The 21,329-nt window shown below is 44.4% G+C and overlaps 1 long non-coding RNA gene across 1 annotated transcript in view; it reads right to left on the reverse strand.

Moving 5' to 3' along the window:
- The window catches only part of LOC115145122 (uncharacterized), a 66,414-nt gene extending 46,774 nt beyond the window's left edge, over positions 1 to 19,640 (reverse strand). Inside the window, exon 1 of the long non-coding RNA XR_003865914.2 lies at positions 17,790 to 19,640. This is a non-coding gene — a long non-coding RNA (uncharacterized LOC115145122). The remainder of the gene's footprint in view (positions 1 to 17,789) is intronic.
- Between the last annotated feature and the right edge of the window lie 1,689 nt (positions 19,641 to 21,329).

A 21,329-nucleotide genomic window follows, 5' to 3' on the forward strand; every position in this document is an offset into this window, starting at 1 on the left:
ACCAGTCCATTTTTTTCTCTCCATCGGAAGTAAACAAGCCTTTCCCCCTGCTGGCTGTAAAGGGAATGGGACAGAACATAGACTAGTATTATCAAGGCAGAGGAAAATAACAGCTCTCGATCTCTGAACATACTGTATGCACAGTCTGACAGACAGGCACAGAAATGCCCACTAAGATGAGAGGGGTTCTGAGCTAACCTACAGCCTGTTGGAGGCTCTGCCTGTCTCTGTGTTGGACCAGCTCCCTGTCGTCTGCTGTTCTCCAGCAGTCTTCAACAGAAAAACAGAGAAAGTCAACATCACCACTAGAGGGCAATGTGACACCGTGGACTGACAGCATCTAGGGACCCCCCCCAGTCCCAAACCCCCATGCGCACACACACACACACACACACACACACACACACACACACACACACACACACCTCCCTCCCTCCCTCCCTCCCTGCTCGGGCGCCCTCGCCTCCCTATCCCCCTCCACTAAATGCTGCTGCTGCCACAACTGGGCTGTTTTATCTCAGTCTCCTCAGGGAGATTAGCGTCATTTTTTACTCTGTCCAACTTCTCTCTGGTTTCGATAAAAAAGGTGGGTTGTGGCCCAGATGTGCAACACTATGCTGAAGAGGCTTAGAGGCTTGTCCCAATCCCTTCTTCTCCACTCTTTCTGTCTGCTCGCTCTGCCTACTCTCTCATTCCACATATCTCACTCCATCCTTCTCCCCCAATGCCATTTCCTGCCTCTTTTACGCTTAAATATATATAAAAAAAAGAATAATAAAAAGACATTGCGAGAAAAACCCAAGTTCATGATTGATGTTTAAAACTCTCGAGGGTTCTAAAACTGAAAAGTTGGAATCTATAGAAGTGTCCAGAGTGGGCCAGAGAGGGGCAAGCTTTATAATGTCACCAACCAGACAGCGTGGAAACCAGTGTGATACTCAGAGTGTGTCAGAGCTCCAGAGATAATGCCCTGAGTTGTGCCTTGCTCCTCTACAGTGTACATCACTAATGAAGGGGCGGACGGGGGACACCTCAGGACAGCCTCATGTGTTACACAGTAATGAACTACACCACAGAGTGGGGAAGGGGAAGGTGTGGCTAGTTGGACACTCGGGAAGCTCCGACATGAGATTCACCCTGGGGCACAAAGGATCAGCCCATCTCACTAACATGAGCACAAACACACATGTATACAAAGATGATTTTCAGTTCTCAACATATGCGGGGAGTGAGGTTTAAACATGTAAAGCCTAGTCAGTTTCCCTGACACACCGAACTAGAGTTCAGTGTTCTTCTTCCTCAGATGGTGCTAATGAGGGGTAGAGATTACTGTACAGTAGGCTATGTATGGAGAGTGGCAAGCGTGTGTGTGTGTGGGGGGGGGGGGACAACAACAGGAAGCAGGGAGTCTGTACTGTAGTATACTGGGGGATAAGGACACAGCTGGGCATGGAGCTAAATGTGAACTCTGGTCCACAACCGGTCAAATCCTAACTGAATGTATAACTTCCTGGAAAACTCATCTAGAGATCAATGCATGATTTATGAGAAAGTTCATGTTTCACAAGTATGCAAACCCATGTCTCAAACAGAGACACATTTACACAGCCATGCAGCCAGCATGTGTGAAATCAACAAGGTTTTAGGGATGACCGTTTCTTCCCCAGTAGGAATAATACGAAATACAGTTGAAGTCGGAAGTTTACATACACTTAGGTTGGAGTCATTAAAACTAGTTTTTCAACCAATCTACAAATTTCTTATGAACAAACTATAGTTTTGGCAAGTCGGTTAGAACATCTACTTTGTGCACAACACAAGAACATTTTCCAACAATTGTTTACAGACAGATTATTTCACTTATAATTCTCTGTATCACAATTCCAGTGGGTCAGAAGTTTACATACACTAAGTTGACTGTGCCTTTAAACAGCTTGGAAAATGCAGAAAATGATGTCAGGCTTTAGAAGCTTCTGTAAGGCTAATTGACAACATTTGAGTCAATTGGTGGTGTACCTATAGATGTATTTCAAGGCCTACCTTCAAACTCAGTGCCTCTTTGCTTGACATCATGGGAAAATAAAATAAAATCAGCCAAAAAAGATTGTAGACCTCCACAAGTCTGGTTTATCCTTGGGAGCAATTTCCAAATGCTTGAAGGTACCACGTTCATCTGTACAAACAATAGTACGCAAGTATAAACACCATGGGATCACACAGCCGTCATACCGCTCAGGAAGGAGACACATTCTGTTTCCTAGAGATGAATGTACTTTGGTGCGAAAAGAGCAAATCAATCCCAGAACAACAGCAAAGGACCTTGTGAAGATGCTGGAGGAAACAGGTACAAAAGTATCTATATCCACAGTAAAACGAGTCCTATATCGACATAACCTGAAAGGCTGCTCAGCAAGGAAGAAGCCACTGCTCCAAAACCATAATAAAAAAGCCAGACTACTGTTTGCAACTGCACATGGGGACAAAGATTGTACTTTTTGGACAAATGTCCTTTGGTCTGATGATACAAAAATAGAACTGTTTGGCCATAATGACCAGCGTTATGTTTGGAGGAAAAAGGGAGAGGCTTGCAAGCCGAAGAACACCATCCCAACCGTGAAGCACGGGGGTGGCGGCATCATGTTGTGGGGGTGCTTTGCTGCAGAAGGGACTGGTGCACTTCACAAAATAGATGGCATCATGAGAAGGGAAATTACGTGGATATATTGAAGCAACATCTCAAGACATCAGTCAGGAAGTTAAAGCTTGGTCGCAAATGGGTCTTCCAAATGGACAATGACCCCATGCATACTTCCAAAGCTGTGGCAAAATGGCTTAAGGACAACAAAGTCAAGGTATTGGAGTAGCCATCACAAAGCCCTGACCTCAATCCTATAGAAACTTTGTGGGCAGAACTGAAAAAGCATGTGCGAGCAAGGAGGCCTATAAACCTGACTCAGTTACACCATCTCTGCCAGGAGGAATGAGCCAAAATTCACCCTACTTATTGTGGGAAGCTTGTGGAAGGCTACCCAAAATGTTTGACCCAAGTTAAACAATTTAAAGGCAATGCTACCAAATATAAATTGAGTGTATCTAAACTTCTGACCCACTGGGAATGTGATGAAAGAAATAAAAGCTGAAATAAATCATTCTCTCTACTATTATTCTGACATTTCACATTCTTAAAATAAAGTGGTGATCCTAACTGACCTAAAACAGGGAATTTTTAGTAGGATTAAATGTCAGTAATTGTGAAAAACTGAGTTTAAATGTATTTGGCTAAGGTGTATGTAAACTTCAGACTTCAACTGTACATCTGCCACAACATGAAGCAGTTGCATTTCAAAAGAGAGACAGAAGTCACGGCCGCAAGAAGAAATATCAGAACTAAGAAAGGAAAGATGGACAACAGAGCGAAAGAATGAAGAGCGAGACAGATTAAACGCCCCACACCAGTAGAAACACATTTGAGCTTACCCATGATGTTGCACAATGACTTTAGTCAATAAGCATGATACATTTGTGCTGGAAGTGACAAATCTGAACTGCCCACTTGTGTGCAAATCCATGTGAATGCGGAGTCTATTCCTATGATATGACATACAAATTATTTTCAACCTGTGTTTCACTTCAGGGCTGGGTTTTATTTGAATGATACCACCCACCAGCATGCATATTAATCAGAAACAGCTGCAAAGCTATTCCTCTTCATGACTGAAATGAGCCAAACATCCTTGTATTCACTGAGCTATGGAGCTAATTAAAATAACTTGTTTCTTACCAGAAAATTCTCAGAATCAATTGGATAATTTGTAAATGTTCACTTATTTTTGAGCTAGTCTGTATTCAAATGAATGGAATAATTGTGTTATATGGGAGCATTTTGCAAACCCTCTCCCCCCGTCACCCCAAGGTGAATGGTTTTGACAACTAAAGTTTTGCTTCACTACATGCTCCACTACTTTAATTGTTATAACGTTAGCTAGAAACCACAAGTGTCTATCCAGATAACGAAAAGGCACCTGCGAAAGAAAACCTAAGTAGCTTATAGTTAGTTACATGTCATTTGTGGTGTGAATGATCATGAGCAAAGTCACGTAGCCTGTAATTTCACTTCCCCTGTGAGAACCTGGAGCAAGGGCTGACTTGGCTTTGCTGTACCGCAGCCGAGGCCTGTCAGTAGCCTACGCAACGTTGCGCCTTGTCCATTACAATGTAGAAAAACGCATATCAACTATCTTTCAAAAGTTATCCATACTACCGAAGCTTCATCGTATTCTTTCGGACTATTTAGGAGGCTGAAAAGATTTGGCATGGGCCCTCAGATTCTCAAAAAGTTCTACAGCTGAACCACTGAGAGCATCTTGACTGGCTGCGACACCACTTGGTATGGAAACTACTCGGCATCCAACCGCAAGGCGCTACAGAGGGTAGTGCGTACTGGGTCAAACTCCCTGACGTCCAGACCTCTATACCCTAGTGGTGTCAGAGGAAGGCCCTAAACATTGTCAAAGACTCCAGCCACCCAAGTCACTGTTTTTTATGGTACTGGCGGTACCGGAGCGTCAAGTCTGGCACCAAAAGGCTCATGAACAGCTTCTACCCCCAAGCCATAAGACTGATAAATAGTTAATCACATAGCTACCCGGACTATCTGCAATGACCATTTTTGACTCTTTGCACACAACTGCACTCTACCCACACACGCACACATTCTAACACTGACACACCAACACATACACACATTTCCCTATCATTGCTCATCGTGTATTTATTCCTCGTGTTACAATTTTTTAACATTATTATTTGTATTTATTATGGATCCCCATTGGCAGCAGCTACTCTTCCAGGGTTCCAGCAAAATGAAGGCAGTTATAATTTTTATTTGATTATATTCTGCAATGTTTGGACAGCATTTCACTGTTAGTCTACACTAGCTGTTGACGAAGCATGTGACAATGAACATTTGATTGGATTTGATTCATTTCTATTTGATTTGCGGCTGCAATTTACAGAAGATGGCAAATTCTAGCGATAACAATAGATGGCGAAGTCAAAGATAGGTCAGTAGTTTCCATCTGTGGCGAAGTCGTCCCTAAACCAATGCTTTTGACAAACCCAGCTCCAGAACCAGCCATACAGCCAGCTAGCTAATCTTTCCAATATGATGTAGTATTTTTATTTTTTTAACAGCAACAGATAACATTAGTTAGCGAGATAAGGTTAGCATGCTAGCTAGCTACACTGACAGCTGTCTGTGCCCTATTTGTTGATGTTTATCAAACAAAATTCCCACACCCAATTCATTAATATGAAGCCTTCGTCATTCTTCGGAGGTGGAACCTAAACGTGCATTTCATCTCCAGGGCAGGAAATGAAGCCTGAAATAGTGGGAGCAACTTCCTCTGTGGGGCTCCTATAAGAGAGAGTGTAGAGGATGGAGAGGACCCTGGTGGTCCAATGCATTCAGGTATCCCCTTTCCCTTTGCCTAAATGTACAGTACCAGTAAAACGTTTGGATGTTTTTCCTTATTTGACTATTTTCTACATTGTAGAATAATAGTGGAGACATTTAAAACTATGAAATAACACATATGGAATCACGTTGTAACTAAAAAGGGTGAAACAAATCAAAATATATTTTATATTTGAGATTCTTCAAAGTAGCCACCCTTTGCCTTGATGACAGTTTTGCACACTCCTAAATATTTTTTTCCCCGGTATCCCCTCTGGGTTGGGTTGGATTAGCTTCGTGTTCACGTGAAACATCATCATACAGACACCAATATGTCAGATACAGTATGTACTCGTCATGCAGCCAAGTCCTTTTGTACAGTCAATGTGTGTGTGTTTGTGTTTTTATGTTTAGCAAACCTATTTAGAACGTGAAATCACCTCTTTTCTGGATGGGAGAAATTGCGAACGGGAAATATTCAATGCCTGTGTTATCATAATGATTAGCAGAGCAAGTTCAAACATCGGCCTCTCCGGTTCCTCTCCCCCCAAAACCCAGTCCCTTCTTAACCCCCAATCCACCATCCAGGCGCACCAGTGCTCCCTGCAACTCAATCAACCTCCGCCCCATCTCCACGACCCTGCTCCAATGGCCAGAAGAGGAAGACAGCTGAGGATCCTTTGGACACTGACATCATGCAGCGGGTTGATGATATAAAGACACGACAGCAGTGTCCAGGAAAGGACGCCTACGACGTCGTGGCACCATGGTCGGTGTCTATTCCTGCTGATCAACGTCTCCCCATTTGTCTCACCCCAAAAAACGGTTGCTGGCGCATGTTTATACTTATTTCCTCATTCACATGTTACTGCTGTTCAACTTGTTTCATCTGTGTATTACATGGTTTCATATTCCACCATGTTCCTTTTGTGATAGTCAATACATATGTAAAAGGTATTTGTCTTTGTACTGGCAGAAAATACTCCTGTTTTGAATCAGTCACTCAGCAAACTTGTACTGCTTTGCACATGAACTATGTAGATTAGGTTAATGTCTTGGGGGGGTTGTCCTTATTATCTACAGCTGGACACTCACCATTGTACGAAAAGGAGGAAGGGTCTCCATTGAAAGGCCACTACACATGACCATGTACAACCTTGTGTTATGTAATGTCTCGAGGGTCTAGTCTTATTGTCTACAGCTGGACAGCCATTCTCACCCATGTACCACAGCAGGAAAGTTCTCATTGAAAGGCCACTACACATAACACAAGGTTAGGTCAATGTCTTGAGGGTCTAGCTTCGCCAAAAATACATGAACAACTAAAACAAGGATAAAGTGACTGTCATTATAGTACTCTTTGTTGTGATTTGTAAAGAGTGATTTCGAATGGACCGTTATCATGCACCTGTATTGAAACAGGTGCAGCGGGGAAAAAAATGCATGTCATCTATGCACTTAAATAGCGAATGGAGGACACTTTTCCCCGTGGTTTATTTTCATGCGTGGTTTATTTTCATGCCAGTCAGGTAGGCTATACTGTTGTAAATATAAGCAATGTGCTTAATATTAGGAAAGTTGAGAAATAAATATAGTAGGCCTAGCCTATATAAAAATGATGGGATCCTCCTCTTTTTATTAGCGGCCATCACTCTGTTTTCTCCCGCAATTGCATAGCCTATGGAAATGTTGCGCAACATGAGCTCATTGGCTCTCATGAAGTGTTTGATTAAATTTTAGATTACATTTGCATTGATGTCAATGTGATTAGAGGGACAGTAGAGTGCTGAGTACCAGGCAGTTAGCAAGTTTGGTAGGCTACTAATGACCATCAGCAGCCTCGGAGCTTGGAGAAGTCTAATTACAGTGACTAAAAGGTCATGTGGAATTTGACTGCCTTCATGACTCATGACCGCCAGTTGGTAATACGGTCACCGCAACAGCCCTAGTTCAAGCTCTTGCTCCTCAAACTCTAGCAATTGCAATTCAAAAAGAGACATGTTTGCTTCTGCGGCTAAGAAATAGTGTCATAAAGCATATAACACCAGACTAGCCTGACATGTAGCTAGCATTTGTAAACAGGTATATAACACCGGACTAGCCTGACATGTAGCTAGCATTTGTAAACAGGTATATAACACCGGATCCGGAAGTTCAAACATCGTCGCTAGCTAGTCAAAAAAGAGTGCCTCGGCTCCTCTTGCTTGGTCAGCTACTCTTGCTCCCCAAGTCCCCTAGTGGATATACACTACACAAGGCGGCCTTCCTCTCTGGGTGGAATGCAACGAAAAGAGCTTGTAGCCATCTTAAGGCTTCCCATCCAAAACAGTTTGGAACAGTTTGTGCATATATTAATGATGATGTTTTGTTTTGAATGTTTTTGTTTGTTTTGGTCTTCGGCCGTTGGTCTTCGGTCATTGTTTTTTTGGCTGTTCGTATTTTTTTCTTTCTCGGTAGCGGTAAGTCTACGCCCCTTCGTTGGTGATTGGCCAACAGTAGGGATACTTCAATTAAGTGTCTCTTGTCATTCAACGAGAGACGATTCGTTTTCATGCAAATTTCTTCACTTACGAAATACTGCACAACATCTTAGTTAGATGTAAAATTGCGCGACTAAGATCTACTTGGCAAAAACATCAAAATTAATGACAGATTTCTTGAGTAATCTAAGATTAATTCTGACTATTTTGAGGAAGTGTATACTGGCTACGGCGTCTCAAGATGGACAAACAGTACTATTGTCGCTTTTTTCTTCTTTTTGAACCGAAGGTCTTTTAAGGGAGTATGTGAGCACACTCGTTCAGTTGGCCAAGCGGAGTTTGGCTAGACCAAAGCCGAACTAAAGCATGCTGATGCCTTTACACACAGAGCTTTATAGGAGAGTATAGATCAAACTAATAGCTGGTTTTACAAATCCAATAGAAAATAGTGTTTGCCTGAAATCACCTAAAGTAAAAAGAGATTCAGTTTCAGAGGGAAAACTACCCTTGGCTTGAGTAAATCCATAAAGAAAGGGCAAGGAGGAGAGAGTAAAAGAAACAAAGATTCAGAGAAGTAAGTAAGATCTGTTTATTTATTGTTTGAAAAAAAAATACTCCTTAAACAATTCATTAGTGCGGACAGACAGACACGCGCACATAAACTGGGTCTCACACACACACACACACACACACACACACACACACACACACACACACACACTACATTGAGAAGGACCGAGAAACAGGAGTGTGCATGATTAACCTTTGATCCTCCCTCTGTTCAGTTTGTGTGCATTTGTGTGTGTGTGTGCGCACGTGAAAGAGAGTGTGTGTTGAATGATAACTGTGATGTGGGGCTAGCTCTCAGGGGAGACAGAGACAGATAATGTGAATGTGGAGGGGCTGTGTTGTGATCCTGCGATAATGATTTTAGGGGGGTTATGGGTAGATGGTAGGAGGGGGAGGGTGGGCTCTCCCCTCAGGATGTCCCTGGGTGCTCCTGGCCTGAACTAAGTGGGTAGGGGTTGAGGGAGGGCAGGGTACGGTTGAATGTTTGTGTCTGATCTCTGAAACCACAATGACCTGAGAGACAAGGCAATGGACGTTGGTAGTGGTGTGTTTGTGTCCGTGTGTGTGCACGCGCCTGTGTGTGAATCAGTAGGTCTTTCTGCATCTGTATGGCAATGTGAGTGTGTGTATTTGTGTGAGTACATATGTGTGTATGAGTGTTTATTGACTCTGTAAAACCATTACAATGAAAACAGATAAGAGTGGATGGGAGAGATAATGAGAAAAAGCAGTGGGTTTCATTTGATACCTGAAACCCAAATAAACCCCTCCGACCTGCCAGATTTTCACTTAGAGTCTTTTCTCATTTCAAGAGATTCTTGAGCGGTATTGATTCTCGAGGGACATTACTCTAATGTAAACTTGCTTATTTCTCATGGTTGAATGCTACCTCCGGATGGCGCGCATGACACTCGCCTGACAGTTACCCCCCCCTCCTCTAAGCAGGGCAGCATAAACAAAATTGTCTCGTTGAGCCCAACATACAGGTAAAACTGTCCAGGCAAGAAGCATGCAGCAAGAATCTGATCAACTCACCAGGGCCTGGAACTTAGGCTTACGAGTGTTTTAACGATGCATCTTTCTTTCAACGGCCTTTCCCAAAACACCACCTAAGGCTGCAAATATTGGAGGCGGCGTATTCTAATGTCCTAATGTCACTTAGCCGTTCTACGAATGGTCTGACTGTAGGGGTTAGATTACGAGCGTTTTCAAGTGAAACATTCATAGAGATATGTGACATAATACCCATAAAACCTAGAGGTCAAAAGCAGAAATTGTTCCAATCGTTTTTTCCACCAGTGATAGAAATACGTTTTTGAAATTTTAGTTTTAAGCCTTTCGCAAACCTTAACCCTTACCTTAACCATTCGGAGCTAAGACCTAACCTAAATCATTTTACATTTACATGTATTCAGCAGACACTCTTATCCAGAGCGACTTACAGTGGTGATTGCATACCTTTTACATTTTCATGATTAATGCCTAAACTTAACCCCAACCTTACAAAATCTGAGGTAATTCCTAAAGTTAACCTTAAACACTTTGAATTGCAAAGTTTGTAACATCTTAGAAATTTGAGAAAAATGGATGAACATCTAATTCTGTTGTGAGACTGAGAGGAAGCGCTTCGTGTAGGCTGAACCTGGCACAACGTTTTGATAGCCGTGTAAGTCTCTCTCGGACAAGTGAACTTTTATCAATATATTCGCCTGCATTCACCCCTTAAAAATGAACTGACGGTTAGCTGCTAACGAGGCTATCACACAGAACTACAAATGTCTTTCAAGCTTCACGTCACTCACCTGGACATGATGACCTCGACGAGACTGCCGACTCAAGGTTAAGAGTCTCTGGATGAACTATTTAATGTTAGCTACATTTAGTAATGAATACATAGTTTAAATAGAAAATTCTGTGATCTGTCATGGGCAAGTTTTAAATGTAAATAATACATGTTATCTAGCTAGCTAGCTCATGGTTAACTAGTTTATTTACATGTATTTAATCTTTATTTAACTAGGCAAGTCAGTTAAGAACAAATTCTTATTTTACAATGACGGCCCACCCTGGCCAAACCCTCCCCTAACCTGGACGATGATGGGCCAATTGTGCGCCGCCCTGTGGGACTCCCAATCACGGCCGGTTGTGATACAGACTGGGATGGAGGCCCGACTAGGTGCATTCTGGTCAAATAAATATGCGTCTTCATTCTTGATTATGGATGCATTCTCCAATTAGTTCCTCTGGCTTTGAATCTTCAACAGAACATATCATCAAGTTAGTTCTGAATTGCTTTAACACAGCAGTGCATTCTGGCACCATGAATTGAAATAGATTTCACCTCATTCATACAGTTGGCAGAAATAAGGGATTAAATATAGACCTTCACCATCTGAAGGAGAAGAGGATCTGGTCAAAAAAACGGCAAGGTTGCCAATACAGCCTTCTTCACAAAAAAAAAAATCCTAATATTCATGGCCAATTGTAAATATCTGACTACTACTAGAATAGTATTCTGTATAAGACACAAGTCCAAATGCATGAATAAGCCAACAAATATTAGCTAAAATGAAAATGTTCAATATAACTTTCATTTTGGATCAGGATAGCCAGTAGCTAACTAGCTGACAGCAAAGATTTGTAGTCTTTGCCGTTAATTAGTATTTTCGAATATGAGAGTAAATAGAGCAGAACACATAGACAAAAGTCACCTTGTCCGAGAGAGATTTGTACGGTTATCAAAACGTTATGTCAGGGAAAGTCTACATGAAACACAGACCCTGTTAAAGGTGCTTCAAATGATGCTGAAACCCCCCAGATTGGAACCATGTCTGTGATTAAACGCTAGGTTTTATGATCATTATGACCTGTCCACTGTGGGGCTCTATAATGATGGCTTAAGGGAAACGGTGCAGAGTGATATAACGACACTCCTACAAAGGCTCTAACAATGAACTTAGCCTTTAATATGCTTTTGGGACACCGGGCCCAGGGGAATTATTAACGTTGGCGTTTACCTCATATAAAGACTTCCATGATATTGATCAAATGAAGCCTTGTTCGTTCTAAGGTCACTTTAAAATGCGGAAGCTGTACTTTTATATTCGTATGAAAGGGGTAAACCTCCATGTTTGATATGCTAATGTGTTATTATCTCGCAAGCTACATTTAGCTGATTAATGTGTGTACGAACCACAACATAAACTCTTTACCTGTCTACACATGCTTGTGAATGGTTGCATTATTCAAGAGTGTAATATTGTCCGGTTGCATTATTCAAGAGTGTAACGTTAGCTACTATGTTTTAGAGGAAAAATTGCTTGCAATGTCGAATATTTTGCAAGCTTACTGGCTCGTCAGCGGCTACTGTGATACCGGTATTTACGCAAACTTGGAGCTGCAGAGCAAGAATGTCTCGTTGCCAGAACCACAACGAAAAGTAAGGCAAAGGACGTCACGTAAATGACGAAAATGAACGCACATATTATGTCAATTGCAATCTCGTCGTGCTGCCTCTCCTTCAATTTGTGTCAATGTGAATTTCCTCTTACAAACAAAGTCCCCAATAAACCCATCTGACACTTTATGTCTGTCTACATGATCATGAGTCATCACACATAGTCAGCCACACACAGGCTCCATTTTGAATCAGATTCACACAAATGCCTGCAAAAAGACCTATGAAACACATGCAGGGAACAGACACACGAGTAACAGGAACCTCAGGCTTCATTTCTGAAACCAGGTCCAAAATGACCTGCTTGAAAAACATGAAGACGCCATCAATAGCCATAACTCTCAGTGAAGGGGTACATTGGGGTGGGACCAAACAGAGCCTGGTGATTGAAGCCACATGTTGAGGCACACTGAGTGCAGATCACACACACACACACACACACGTGATTGATTGATTAATCGTGTGAGTGGCTCTTTTCCCCTAAAACGGCAAGTTACACAGAAAAGTCAAAGCAGATGACAATGTATGAATCACACAGTACACTATTACGGTAAACCACACACACGCACGCACTATAACATCCACCAGGAGGGATTCAGAACCAGTCATACACACACTATGCCTCTGAGGACTGACTCAGACAGAACATACGGTACAAACTAGAGAGTGATGAGGTGCTGAGCAGACCTACAGTCACAGTGATGTACTGTACTTAGAAAACAACAGACAGCAAGAGAATGTTAATATGATAGAAGAGATCAACAGTACATAGTGAACTTAATGGTATTTGATAAAATGATGGCATTTGAACGGCAGACAACATACAGTGTAAGTTGCTATTCTTTGCAATAATTAGAGGAGCACATTGACCTCACTTCAAATGGCTGAGATGAGTAGCAGGATGTAAGGTCTATGCTATCACTGTGTGAGGGGGGTTTGGGGTGAGAGGTCTGAGAGGGGCGAGATGAGAACCTCTGTGCCTAAAGGGCAGTGAGGGATGAAGGGTGGGGAATGGGGTGGGGAGGGGGGGTGGGGAGGGGTAGAGGGTGAGGGTTGAAGGGTGAGAGGGTCAGAACAAACAGGTCTCCAAGATATTCATATTCAAATGCACAAATACACTCCTATGTGGACATCTGCTCGTCTTATTCCAAAATCATGGACATTAATATGGAGTTGCCCCCCTTTGCTACTATAACAGCCTCCACTCTTCTGGGAAGGCTTTCCACTAGATGTCGGAACATTGGTGTGGGGACTTGCTTCCATTCAGCCACAAGAGCATTAGTGAGGTTGGGTGCTGATGTTGGGCGATTAGGTCTGGCACACAGTTGGCATTCCAATTCATCCCAAATTAGTTTGATGGGGTTGAGGTCAGGGCTCTGTGCAGGCCAGTCAAGTTCTTACACACTGACCTCGCAGATAATCATTTCTCTATGGACCCTGCTTTGTGCATGGGGGCATTGTCATGCTGAAACAGGAAAGAGCCTTCCCCAAACTGTTGAAACAAAGTTGAAAGCACAGAATCGTCTAGAATGTCATTGTATGCTGTAGCGTTAACATTTCCCTTCACTGGAACTAAGGGGCCGAGCCTAAACCATGAAAAACAGCCCCAGGCCGTTATTCCTCCACCACCAAACTTTACAGTTGGCACTAGGCATTTGGGCAGGTAGTGTTTTCCTGGCATCCGCCAAACCCAGATTAGTCCGTCAGACTGCTAGATGGTGAAGCGTTCATTCAGAGCTTTACACCACTCCAGCCGACACTTGGCATGGCGATCTTAGTCTTGTGTGCGGCTGCTCGGCCATGGAAACCCATTTCATGAAGCTCCCGACAAAACAGTTATTGTGCTGACTTTGCTTCCAGAGGCAGTTTGGAAATCAGTAGTGAGTGTTGCATCGGAGGACAGACGATTTTTATACGCTTACGCGCTTAAGCACTTGGCGGTCCCGTTCTGTGAGCTTGTGTGACCTACCACTTCATAGCTGAGCCGTTGTTGCTCCTCCACGTTTCCACTTCACGATAACAGCGCTTACAGTTGACCGGGGCAGCTCTAGCAGGGCAGAAATTTGATGAACAAACTTATTGCATAGCCGTGTGCTCGATTTTATATACCTGTCAGCAACGGGTGTGGCTGAAATAGCCGAATCCACTAATTTGAAGGTGTGTCCACATCATTTTGTATATATTGTGTACCAGCAGCTCTAAGAACTGGGAACTATATACTGTAGGACAGGGACATATACATACACAAAACACACACACAGACAAAGCTATTTGCTCAGACAAGCTGACATGTGTGAGAGGAACTCTGATACAGTATATAGGGAAAGTGAGACAGAGGGAAGAAGGGAGGAATTTGTAGATTGAGAGAAGAAGAGTGGGAGAGAGTAAAGGAGATAAGAGGCAGCAGTCCCACAGACACAGCGGAAGCTCCATATCACAGGAAGCGGTCAGATCCTCCTAACCACCCACTTCCTGTTATGAACCACCAAGAACTGGGCATCTCACAGAGAAGACCTACAACACGTGCACGCACGCACGCACGCACGCACGCACGCACACGCACACACACACACGCACACACACACACACAGTGGTAGAGGTTGATGGATGATGGCCATGATTATAAGGTTTCGAGTATCATTACAAACACAAAAGAAAATAAACGTCATCATACTGCCAGCGCAATCATTAGCCCTCAGTTTGTTCACACGCACAAACTTTTTACACCTACGCATGCACACCATCACACAAACAGGCATGGGTGCGTACACACACGTACGTAAACACACAGACATACACACAATTATAGCGCGGGTGAGGTCAGCTCATTACCATAGTGACCACTAGTACCCACTCTCTCCACTTATTATATTCAGCCTTGAGCTGTTCACTCCACCCATGGGTTAAATAGACCTGACTTCAATGACACACACACACACACACACACAGAAACATTATGGGATATGGGTTACGCCCTCTGGACAGTGGGTGTGTACGTATGTGTGTGTGAGGCCCATACAAACTAAGGGCAGAGGGTTATAGTAATAAATAGGGCTGGGAATTGCCAGAGACTTCACGATATGATATTTTCACGATCCTAAATGTATTGCGATTCGATGTTCTAAACACATTGCTCACCATATGACTGTTGCAGAAGGACAAGAGAGAGACACGAGAAAACAAGTTTTGATCACTGTGCGGACAAGTGGCATCAATAAGGGATCCTAGCTTTCACCTGGATTCACCTGGTCAGTTTATGTCATGGAAAGAGCATGTTTTGTATACTCAGTGTAGATTACAGTGTGTATATCATACTGAGTGTGGGAGGGGAAGTATGAAGAGGGAGGGGATGTATGAAGAGGGAGGGGATGTATGAAGAGGGAGGGGATGTATGAAGAGGGAGGGGATGTATGAAGAGGGAGGGGATGTATGAAGAGGGAGGGGATGTATGAAGAGGGAGGGGAAGTATGAAGAGGGAGGGGAAGTATGAAGAGGGAGGGGATGTATGAAGAGGGAGGGGATGTATGAAGATGGAGGGGAAGTATGAAGAGGGAGGGGAAGTATGAAGAGGGAGGGGAAGTATGAAGAGGGAGGGGATGTATGAAGAGGGAGGGGATGTATGAAGAGGGAGGGGATGTATGAAGAGGGAGGGGATGTATGAAGAGGGAGGGGATGTATGAAGAGGGAGGGGAAGTATGAAGAGGGAGGGGATGTATGAAGAGGGAGGGGATGTATGAAGAGGGAGGGGAAGTATGAAGAGGGGAGGGGAAGTATGAAGAGGGAGGGGATGTATGAAGAGGGAGGGGATGTATGAAGAGGGAGGGGATGTATGAAGAGGGAGGGGAAGTATGAAGAGGGAGGGGAAGTATGAAGAGGGAGGGGAAGTATGAAGAGGGAGGGGATGTATGAAGAGGGAGGGGAAGTATGAAGAGGGAGGGGATGTATGAAGAGGGAGGGGATGTATAAGTGTGTGTAAGGGCTCTGGACTTGTTGAAAGTGTGTGTTGGAGTGTGTGTTGGGGGCTCTTGAATAGTACAGTGACGCATGGAGGCCCTACAGGAGACCTATGTTCCCACCTGAGACCCAGATGTGACAGAGAAGGAGGGTTTGACCAGACAGGATAGGGATGGAGCTGGAGAGTTTGTTACTGTAAAAATACACACACATGTATTATTAAATGTCAACTAAGGGGTGTTACTATGGGAAAACCATAATATGTTGTACTGAAAATGTTTATTTTGTTAAATCATCAAGAATTGTGAAGAAAAGCATCTGTACATTGCTTCATCATCTTGTAATAAACATTTGAATACAGAATCTTTATTTGATCACCCTGGTGCAGGATAACTTGTAAAACTTGTAGTGTATTTAAGGTTTCAAAAGGCTTCTGAGGTTTTTAATTTCCACTTTGAAAATTCGCACTTGATTTTCCCTTATGAAAAATGTATCAATCCCTACAAAAATGCCAATGAATTGTAATCCACATAATAATTCAGATTTCCTGTTGCTGCAGGATTACTTTCCTGCTGTAGCAAAGTGGCTCAAATTAAGATCCTACATCTGTATAAAACGTCCATTGTCAACACTAGATGATCTATCAGAACTAATGTGACACTGTCAACACAATGCAATGAGGTGTTCCATTGCTCAATAAAGACTGACAAGAATTGTATACCACTAATCAACACTACAGTGATGTTATGGGCTATTCAGGAGTCATCAGCTTGAAGAGAGAGAGAGAAGGGAGGAGGAATGGCTGGCGGAGAGAGGGAGCCAACAGGAAACTAGTAAATTAGAACCACATATCCCGTAAGTCCGTAACACATAACACATACTGTAGGTCTACCCTCCAGTGGATATTCTTAGGATTTGCTATCTCTACAGAGCAGAGAGGAAATTAAAAGACAGCCAGAAATAGAGGTTGTTTTAACAGGGGAGTCAGAGAGAGGCAGGCAGGCAGACAGTCTTCAGGGTCAGAGAGGGCTGAGGGGATCTATACGTCTTACAGAGTATGAAGCGTCTAAGGGGTTTAGCCTGAGGGACTGAATAACCCATTAGGAGGAATGTGTGTGTGTGTGTGTGTGTCTTCTAATGTATTTTATTTTCAGAGGTCAGAGTTTACATAGTCTTAAATGGCCTTTCCAGAACTCTCTGTTCACACAAACTAACACCACATACAGTAACGCTACAACACCACAGATATTACAGAGAGCCGTGAGATGACAGGGCTCCTCTATAAAGTGCCTCTCACCTAGTAAAGTCTGCCAAGCACTCGCATCCATAGCGCCATCTCTCTCTCTCTCTGTCTATCTCTCCATCTCTCTCAGTGTGAGAGGTTCACCTGGGTTTAAACAGGGTTTACCGGGCGGAAGTGAGAGGTTCACCTGGGTTTAAACGGGGTTTAGCCGGGCGGAAGTGAGAGGTTCACCTGGGTTTAAACGGGGTTTAGCCGGGCGGATGTGAGAGGGGGTGAGCTCATAGACGGAGCGCAGACGTAAAGCAGCTGTCAGCATCAAAGAGCAGAGCTGACCTGTGTGTGAGTGTGTGTGAGTGTGTGTGAGTGTGTGTGAGCCAGCGGGAGACAGACAGACAACCGGAGAGGACCAAGAGAGAGACCTGGCTCACTCAGAGCAGATAACAGAGCGGGGGGGAGAGGGAGAGTGATAGAAGGGGGAGAAAGTGAGTGTGCTTTTGTGCAAAATGGAGAGAAGACGGAAACGGCGAGAGCGAGAGTGAAAAAGGGTGCGCCGAGAAAGACCCGAGAGCGTGGAGATCTTGGGTTGAAGAGAGAGCGAGGAGGGTGAGACAGTTTTCTGTATTTACTCACAACAGAGCTTATCAGAGTCCCTGGATCCCCTTCCTCTGTGGTAGTGGAACAGCAACAGCACAGGAAGAACACTCATCTCTCTCTAGGTACTGACTGCTGCTGCTGGGAGAACCAACTGACAGCTGCTCTCTCTCTCCTCCACCTGAGGGAGGCGCTGCTGAGGGCACAGCTGGAAGCAGCTACACCAACGATGCTGAAACAGATTGACCCCTGTCTGTTATTTCTAAGGAACAGTGTAACAGAGGAGCTATTACTGTGGAATAGTGGGTTTGAATGAGTCACAAGTTTACTGATATTGGTATTGTATATCCCTGTCCTAAGGTCTGTGGGGACGAGCGCTTAGATGAGCATGTTGTGCCTGCTGATCCAGTGAGGAATTGGAGAGGAGGAGAGGGGTAGCAATAGAGGGAAGCGAGGGGAGCAGTAAAGGCTGTGGAGGAGAGGGGTAGCAGTACTAGGGGAGTAAAAGGGGGTCTGGAGGGCGTTCCCCCTGGCTCAGGGCTTGATTAACACCAGGCCTCCTGACAGGAAATGACCCGGCCAGCGCAGAGCAAAGCCGAGCGGCGGGAGAGCTTCCATCTGGCATCAGGGCTGTAGTAGAGGAGCACACACAACCACTAGGACCAGAACTACCCATCTATTCCCTCTATCTATCACTTCTCTACTGTCCAGTGTCCAGTACCAGCAGAGAATCCGTTTCTCTCCCCTACTACTACCACCTCCATTGTCTCTGTACTACAATCTAAATGTAGGCCCGGGATGTCAAACGTATGGAACACATGCTAATGAAAGTTGTCTAGATCTTCTCACAAGTCCCAAAAGCAACTCCATTCCAAACGCTAATCATTTCATGCAGTACTTAATGTAATTGTAAGGGGTTAGGGAAAACAAGTCAATCACAGAGTAACTTGAGCCGAGTGAGAGATAACTAGTTGCGAGTAGTTGATAGCAGAGCTGTAGGAGTGAGGGGGGGGGGACACGGAGGAGAGGGGACAGTTTGGGAAGGAAAGCGGGTACAGAGTGGCAGGTCATCTCTCACCGCTGTCTGGGATCCGTAATATAAACAGGCTCTCTAGTAGCAGCCAGATACAACACAGATAAGCCGTAAAACACAGAATACTCTGGGAACAGGAGAACACGAAGGCACAAGCACACATCCAGTCCCTAGTCTATTTCCATTAGTATTGAGACCCCTTCAAACTCTCCCCGTCTCTGGCTCTCTGTACAGTAGGAGTGCTGCAGATGCATTTGTAGTTTCATATAACTGGATGACCCTCTATGTGGGTAGCTCTGGGGTTGATGGGAGAGAAAGGTCAGGGGGAAGTAGAGAGCGGTTCAGGGGGCACACAGAGGACAGAGAGGGGAGACACACGGGGGAGTAGAGAGGACAGGAGGCCCAACAGGACCTCTCAACTAACCCTGTGTTAGAGGGTGACAGGGTGACCCCAGCCTGCACTGATGCGTGTGCAGGGGGGCCACTGTCACAGAAAGGGGTTCTCTGGAGCCAGCGTGTGTGTGTCTGTGTGTGTGTGTGTGTGTGTGTGTGTGTGTGTGCGAGTGAGTGTGTGGGTAGGAGGAGAGGAGAAGAGGACGAGTGTCCCTCTCCATTCTTGTAGTTATAACTGCTTATGACTAGCCTTTTATGATATGAATGTCCTGTCCATAAACACACAGAGGAAGAATTCTGAGCTGAGGTTTAACACACTCCATAAAGCCCACGGTCAGTCTGGAGGTGTAAACAACACATTGGGCCTGGTTCAGAGATGAAACCCCGTTTGGGGTCAAAACCTAAAGCGATATTGCAATGGTCAACCTTCAAAACAGGATCGCTGTGGATGAAGGGAACAGGCTGTTTTGTATTACTGATGACGACAGAAAAAGTGGAGTGGGCTGAGTGTGACGCGCGTGCACACACACACGCACGCACGCACGCACACACACACACACAGACAAACAAAAACACACGCACACACACACACACACACACAGACAAACAAAAACACACACACACACACAAGCACACCATGGCCTAACCTTCTGACCAGTTTAATTTCCGTTAATTAAAGCCTGGGGTTTCATGTCATCTGATGAACCGGAGAAGGCTGCACTATTGACTTCTCTGATAATCTCTCAGCATGGTTAAGGGCCCTGTGTGTGTGTGTGTGTGTGTGTGTGTGTGTGTGTGTGTGTGTAGAGGGGGTCGATGGGTTGATGAATGTTTTCCAATTAAAAATGCAGGCTAATTTTGAGTTATTTCATAAATGCAGTGAGGGAACTGGGGAAATAATCTTAACCAAGCCTAATCATCACCCATGCACCCTCACGCTCCACTTCCCCCTGTAACTAGTGCTCTGCAGCAGGGCCTAGGAGAGACATAGAGCAAGGAATGAACTGAGAGAAAGGATGGGAGGCAGAAAGAGAGTGAGAGAAAGGATGGGAGGCAGAAAGAGAGTGAGAGAAAGGATGGGAGGCAGAAAGAGAGTGAGAGAAAGGATGGGAGGCAGAAAGAGAGTGAGAGAAAGGATGGGAGGCAGAAAGAGAGTGAGAGAAAGGATGGGAGGCAGAAGAGAGTGAGAGAAAGGATGGGAGGCAGAAAGATGGGAGGCAGAGAGAAAGGATGGGAGGCAGAAAGAGAGTGAGAGAAAGGATGGGAGGCAGAAAGAGAGTGAGAGAAAGGATGGGAGGCAGAAAGAGAGTGAGAGAAAGGATGGGAGGCAGAACGAGAGTGAGAGAAAGGGAAAAGACAGCAAGAAGAAAAGAGCAAGAAAAAAAGACAGAAAAAGCGGATGGCCAGAGTGTATTAGAGAACCTTTTATGTCCCAGGACTGTTCCCATCAGTGGAGAGAGAGGCGTGTTGCCGTGCCAACCTAAACAGCAGCATTGGGGAGGTCCGTCTTTCCCGTCGCTCCCTACTTCCCCTCACACAGCCCATGGACAGGATGGAAAACAAACCCAACCCGTGTGTGTGTGTGTGTGTGTGTGTGTGTGTGTAAGACAGGGGTGCTCAGAACATAAAAAGAGTGCAAATCCAGTAAAATATACTTAAACCTTCCTGTCCTCCCCTTCACCACCATCGTCACATACAGTACCAGTCAAAAGTTTGGACACACCTACTCATTCAAGGGTTTTGCCTTGATGACAGCTTTGCACACTCTTGGCATTCTCTCAACCAGCTTCATGAGGTAGTCACCTGGAATGCATTTTGAATAACAGGTGTTCCTTGTTAAAAGTGAATTTGTGGAATTTCTTTCCTCAATGCGTTTGAGCCAATCAGTTGTGCTGTGACAAGGTAGGGGTGGTATACAGAAGATAGCCCTATTTGGTAAAAGACCAAGTCAATATTATGGCAAGAACAGCTCAAATAAGCAAAGAGTAATGACAGTCACAAAAACAGTCGCAAAAAGTGTAGTCGCAAAAACCATCAAGCACTATGATGAAACTGGCTCTCATGAGGACCGCCACAGGAAAGGAAGACCCAGAGTTACCTCTGCTGCAGAGGATAAGTTCATTAGAGTTTACTTACCAGCCTCAGAAATTGCA

Source organism: Oncorhynchus nerka, linkage group LG17 (genome assembly GCF_034236695.1).
Source record: "Oncorhynchus nerka isolate Pitt River linkage group LG17, Oner_Uvic_2.0, whole genome shotgun sequence".
Classification (NCBI taxonomy): domain Eukaryota; kingdom Metazoa; phylum Chordata; class Actinopteri; order Salmoniformes; family Salmonidae; genus Oncorhynchus; species Oncorhynchus nerka.